At 42.4% G+C, this 6,521-nt stretch overlaps 1 long non-coding RNA gene across 3 annotated transcripts in view; it reads right to left on the bottom strand.

Moving 5' to 3' along the window:
* Nucleotides 1-2,077: 2,077 nt before the first annotated feature.
* The window catches only part of LOC141959811 (uncharacterized), a 12,398-nt gene continuing 7,954 nt past the window's right edge, over nt 2,078-6,521 (bottom strand). For 2 of the 3 annotated variants that reach the window (XR_012633501.1, XR_012633503.1), the window contains one exon: nt 2,078-3,046. This is a non-coding gene — a long non-coding RNA (uncharacterized LOC141959811). The remainder of the gene's footprint in view (nt 3,047-6,521) is intronic. The other variant, XR_012633502.1, reaches the window with a different exon arrangement.

Here is a 6,521-nt window from a genome sequence, read left to right as displayed (position 1 = left end):
CTCTTGCTGTGCACTCAGCGGCAGTAACCCTTCTCTGTGCTTCCTGCCTTTCTTACACACACACACAAAACACACACTGCACACACTACACACACACACACACACACACACACACACACTGCTTCAGCTCCCATGTCCAGGTGAATTCTGAAAATTACGAGAAGCTGATGTCCCTAAAAGAGGCAAGATGCTTCTTCTCAGCAGTGTCTTGTCTTTGTGCATCGATTCATGGATTACAATGGAACTGGACACCACTTTGTTTTTAATAATTTTCTTGTCTTTGCTTATTCTTAAAGTGAGACATTTTCATCACAAAGGAGTTGCATTCAGCCTAGTGTGTACCAGTGGCTCTGACCTTGTCTTCAAGTGTGTCCCCAAGAGTATTCACAGCTACTCATAGCCCTTTAGGAGAGCTATCACTGAGCCTTTATTTCAACAGCAGAAAAACCATGCTGTGTAATATTCTTGAGGATGTCAGCAACAGAGCAGTTAACATGCAGGCTTGCATCTGACATTCTTATGGGCCAGGAGCAAAACTGAACACCACTATTTGCAGGGACATGTGGAAAACCAAATTTGTACTAACCTATCTCTGCCATCTTCAGGCCCTTTGCAATCCAAGGTGAGCTGGAAAAACACAGGGAAATAAAAGCCTACCTCTAAAGTGGACATCTACCAGGGAAGCACAGACAACATCCAGGACTTTGCTGCTGAGTTTCCAAAATAATTAAAAACACTTGGTCTGGCTACATTAAGCAGTGAAGGAAGGAATCTACAATAATTGGCAAGTTAAAGCTGCCCGCTACAAATGGGAGCGCACTGGGAAGGGAGCCTGGATGCATAGCAGACAAATGCAAAAGGAAGTGCAAAAAAAGCTTATGGAGTTATGAAAGCTCTTTTCCCCAGGTCGGCCACAGACCTATGGACATGCCTGGGGTCCTATCTTGCCACAAAAAAACATGGAACCCTAGAAGCTGAACTACCATATCTTGCCAGTAAAATACTAAGAGAGCTCCTCTTCTCAGAACCTCTGGAATCTGAATGGTCAACGGCACAAGTTGAGTTTTATATGAAACAAGTCTCTCATGACTCCTGTACTTCTTTTGATATCAAATGCTGCCATGAATAGGCTCAGGTTAGACATGTGGGCACCAGCAACATCTGGGCTTCTTTGCCAGGGAACCCTCAGACATACTAACATTGTCAGACCCAAAGGTAGACAACATATATGAAAAAAATGATCAATAGTATAAGAAGAAGCAATTTGTCTTAATTGCAGGAGAAAGAGCTGTTAGATTAGAAGCTCGGAATAAGGGAGAAGGGAATTTTAGGGACTAAAGTTACAGCCTGGCTTTTGCCATAGTAGAACGAAAAGAACCTGATCATTTAGCGATGAAATACTTTCTCTGCAGTCTTTTTTTTCTAACTGATCAGTTCCATTTCAAAGTCAACCTTCAGGATTCACTAAATCTAGCAGTTTCAAAGATTATTATCACGCGTACACCTGTTGGTTAGAAATAATTAGTGTTTATGAAGAAATCATTATACCTTCCGTGGCGTAATTCTGTATTTGAACCTGATCCAAACAAATAATTATATGTGCTCACTGGGACTATTGTTGCTCAAGACAAGTGGGAGAGAATGCATAGACTTCATAGCATAGTTTACGTAATAGCTCTTTATTTGCTTTATGGTGGGAACTGGAGGCTAGGTGCTTCTCTCAGATTATGTCTATGTTAATGTGGGGTAATTTAATTTACTCCAGCGCAAAACTGGAGTGTAACTGAGAACACAATGTAGGACTGAGATATAATTTTCACTTTAATCACCCGCCCCCCAATGTCTTTCCTCCTATAAAAACAAATGTTGCTTGCAGGCATTGTCCCAGATTCTCTGCTGTATGTGGTGGCTTGGCCCCAGCCCGCAGCCAAACTCCCACCTAGCTGCTCACTAACTTGGTGGGATGGAGGGAGAAAGTAGGAGGAATAGGAAAGAGAAAGCTTGTGGGCTGAGCTAGAGACAGAGATATCACTTACCAATTTCTATTGCGAGCAAAAGAGACTTGTCTTGGGGAAAATTGATTTATTGATAATTTTTATATATATATGTATATATTTAATTACTAACTTAGGAAGAAAAAAGACAAACATTAAGACACACAGGGAAAAGCCTTTCTCCCACCTTTTCCAGAATCAGCTTCACTCTTCACTCCAGACTCCTCTACTTGTTACCACCACTGGTTACACTCAGTCCCTTCAGCCAGGAAGCCAGTGAAGCGGTGTGGACTGCAGAGGGGGTTATGGTCAGGATGTGGTGGTTTCTCTCTGCTGTTCCATCCACCTTGCTCTTTTTCTCTGCTCTGTCATGGTCCTTCTGTGGGCTGCTGTCCCTTCCATGGTGCAGGGGGCCTGTTCTGGAGGGCAGGAGGGATGTAATGTGTCTGCAGTAGCTGAGTTAATTTATATCTCCTGTAGCTCTGAGATGGTGCAAATGTCTTCTTCCTGCTTTATGCAGCTGCTGCTTAATGGGCTTAGAGGACCTGACCTGAGACAGATGCCATGTGCTGCTGCAGAAAGCTATCCTTGTGAGTGTGCCTGCCTACACATGGATAAAGGGCTTCTCCTCAGTGAGCCTTTGGCATCTAGTTTGCCAGAGGAGAAATTACAAAACCACCATCAGAATAAGTTAAGGCCACCTTTAAATCACACAATTTGTGTGAGTTTCAGCATGACCTGGAGCCACAGCTCCAGCTCCTCTGTATTAAGGATAAGTCTGAAGTATGTTGTGGTTCCTTTCTGAGTCTTCCCATGGACGGCACAGCGTCAGGGAAGGAGATGCCAATAGACCTATTTTGTTTGAATGAATGCATGATGTAACCTCAGTACATAGCCAGGCTGGGAGCCTGGAGCTGCTCCTCCATGTCTAAGTTTAGACATCGTTTCAGAGTGTTTCTTCCTTCCACGGACCTTTCTTGCTCATTTTCTCTTAGGGCAGGAAAAAGCCTGCTTCTTCATGCTTTTCATACCTGTTCACCTTTAAATAATTTCTGTGAAACAGGAAGTTAAAGGCACATTTAGGAAAATCTAAAATAATATCTTTAAAATGGCAATGAAGATGTTTCATTTTCTGAAATAACACTGAATTGGGAATTCAGTCTACTATAAATTAAATGTATTCTTTGTGTTCAAATAAGGTCTTACTTTGGTTAAAAAAGAGCATCCTAAAAGATCTCAGTCTGGTTGAAAAAATGGCTGTGCATTTGCTTGTGATGGCTTCCCCTTTCACACAGTTATCTGTCTTCGCTCATCTCTCCCTCATTATCCAGCCAGGTAGGCAGTCCTGAGACAAACCACAAAGGTGCAGCATCTGAACAGTGTGTTCATTCCCAGTCTCACAGGTATTAACAAGAGGAGAACTTAAAGAATTTCATTGACTGGAAACAGAAGATAGTTTGTGAACCTGAGGGAATATAATCAGTAAGGAACATGTGGAAACTTTTGTCCACGATCATAGATAAACCGCACAGAGGTTTAGTGTGGCAAGAACAGGAGAATCTAACTTTTTTCCTATAATGGCATTTCATACTAGTAAGGATAAGTGGTTTAATAAAGACAAAAGTTATTAAGAATCTGCTATAGGTTTATTAAACAGAAGTGAGACAAGATTTCTAAGGATATGTAGTATTTTAAATAGTACCTTTGAAACATTAGAAAAGACTTAAGTGCTTAAAGTGGTATCTACTGCTCATAGACTTCAAGAAGAGGAAGATACTCCAGAAAGCAAATGCATCAGTAGCTTGACTCCTACTGCTCAATCTGCAAATCATTGACTATAGCAGTATCAGGCTGTTTGCATGCATGATAGAAAGGATATATTATGGCAGAATTAAGGCACTCGTTGCCTGCCTCTGACCTCTTTCCCCTCACAATGCATTCATAGAAGATAGGTTTAGACTGGTTCAGTTCTCTTGATTTATGTTTAATAATGGTACTTTTGATTCCTTGCCTCTTACTGTGGTGCTTTGTTGTTACTGTTGCCTTGTGAGTGGCACAGCTGGAACTGACTCCTTCAGTTTCTGAAGAAAGATTATGCTGTGTTCGTTCCTCGTACAGTACATGCAGGAATAAATTATATATGCCAGTTATGTAGGATGGGGTTTGAGAAGTGCTCGACATACGCCCTGATGTCAGTGAAAACTGTGGTTAAACCCCCTCCCAAACTTCATTTTTCATATTGAACAACTAGGTAAGAAATGCTTTTGAAAAGCCTAAGTAATTCGCCTTGCCAAACTTATTTTTTGCTATGCTATAAGAAGAGGAATTTAGAGTCCTAAAATATAATGTGAGCTATTCTCCCAGCTGATAGCTTCATTAGGGAATGCTGACACTGAGTCACTTGAGTGAAAAGCAGAGCACCATATAACTCTGCAGAACAGTTATTTTGCCCTGCAGATGAGCTCTTTAAAGGTTGTATATTTTTGATGATGCTGGTTGAGAAGTTCTGGTGTCACCTATAGACCCCGGTGAGCTAGGCATGGTTCAAACCTACAGAGGTATAATAGTCTGTACAGCAAAGTGCATACATGTTAGCTACACCCTTGTAGTTTGCTGTATCGTGTAGTTACACTGGTAGCGACAACCTGTGCTAAATTTCAGAGACAGTTTGTGACAACAGGCAGGCATGAAAGAATGTCAACTTTCACTGTTTTATCTGAGAAGGAGCTAAGGTGAGAGGCCAGCTACAGGTTAAAAATTAGTCCCATCCTTCCAAAACTGCATGTGCCCTTGAATCTCCCACCCTCTAAAATTAACCTTCTTTTCTCTGTTGTCTCCTCAAATCCAAACTGCATGTAGGAGGTGAGCGTTTTGGTCTTCTGATTGCCAGTCATCCTCTCACACACAGATTTCTCATTCCTGACCGGCTGTCAGACACAGCCCCCTGCCGCAATACCGAGTGAGTTGCTTTTCCCTCCTGCACTCTCTGCTGGGCCTGTAGGTCAGTCAGCTTCAATACAGCTTCATTTTGTTTCTTAGTTTTCTGGCTTTAAGACCTCTTTTTAAATTTTTTTTTTTCCCTAATTGGCTGCCTACAGGTTTGGAAAATAAATACTATAGTCACAATGTTAAATTGGAAACAAAATCTGGAGAAGGAAAAGGAATATTTAAAGAATTACTTTCTTCAGATGTGATTTAAATCCTGCGAACTTTGACAGTGCAGAAAAAGTCTGGCAGAAAGCCAGACAGCAAGACGGCTCTCCTACTCACAAGAGCGAGAGAGAGAGATTAGCTGGAAGGAGGAGGAGAGGAAAATGACAGGTGATGTGAAGAACAGAGAGGTAGGTAGGAAGACTAGGTCAGTGAGACAGGTCAGAGTAATGCTATGTTACCATCCAAGAAGAGTTTTTATTAGAACCTGAAAGATGAGACATCTGAGGATGGACCCGTGATGCCTGCAGGTCTTTATTGCTATCAGTTTGAACAGCAGCTCACTCATCAGTTAGTAGTTCAGACATGCCATGTCCAGGTCCATCCCTAAATGGCACAAAGCTTTTCTTCCCTGTGAGAGGTGCAGCCAACCAGCTCATCTGGGCTATATTTGTCAGCAGAGGGGAATATGTCCCTTAGGGGTGGTTTTAAATATGCCACATGGGTCAATTCCCTACACATTGCAAAAAGTCATGCACAGCCTGGCTAATACCAGATCTTGCAGTCTTGCTGCTCTCCAGTTAAGTAACTGTCCTCCTGAACTGTAAAGTGAAGAGCAGCAGTAGAGATCTGAGATGCTCTGTCAGCAAAGTATTGCAGGACAGGAGACCATAAATAATAAGATTCACTAATGTACGCCAGCGTCTTTTCTAACTTTCTTTTTGTGTTCTTTTTTGTCTCTGGCTCGTCATGTCCATCTTAAGATTATCTTTTCTTTTGTCAGTTCTTCTGTTGCTTATTTTTGCCCTCTTTTATAATCCACTCCTTTACTATGCCTATGCCATTTCCTACCTGCAAGTGGTCTCTTTTCCTCTTTCTCATGTGCCTGTCTGTGAGCTGTCTTCCAGCAGATGGTACATGTCCCAGCTTTTCCCACTCTGCTCTTCTTTCTCCCCCATCGGATGTTAACTTGTATTGTGGTGCCTCTCACGACCTTTCTCTCAGGGATCCCATGCCTCTTTGAGATCTGCCCTGGAGTCTGACTCTGCTCCCTCTCTGAAATCCATTCCACCTTTCCACTCTTTTCTCTGTTTCTCTTCCCTAACTGGCTTTTTTTTTTGCCTTAAGTGCATCTCCCTCCACCCTTAATACAGGCTGCTGTTCTGCCCTGCAGTGGCTTCTGACCTTCTTCTATCTCCATTTGCAAGTAATAGCATTAGAGGTGAATTGGGTGTCAAATCCCTCCCTTCTCTTCCCTGCTGACTCTCCTCTGAAAGCTGCGGGTGTAGAGGAAGGAAGGGTCGGTTGTCTCTTTGGTTGTGCATTTGCCCATGTACCTCAGTTTCCTCAAGCAGACTCAGTGCCACTGTTATTTCA

The sequence above is a fragment of the Athene noctua genome, chromosome 4, assembly GCF_965140245.1.
Source record: "Athene noctua chromosome 4, bAthNoc1.hap1.1, whole genome shotgun sequence".
Classification (NCBI taxonomy): Eukaryota; Metazoa; Chordata; class Aves; order Strigiformes; family Strigidae; genus Athene; species Athene noctua.
The sequence above is the reverse complement of the archived record's forward strand: the minus strand, read 5'-3'. Positions and strand labels throughout refer to the sequence as shown.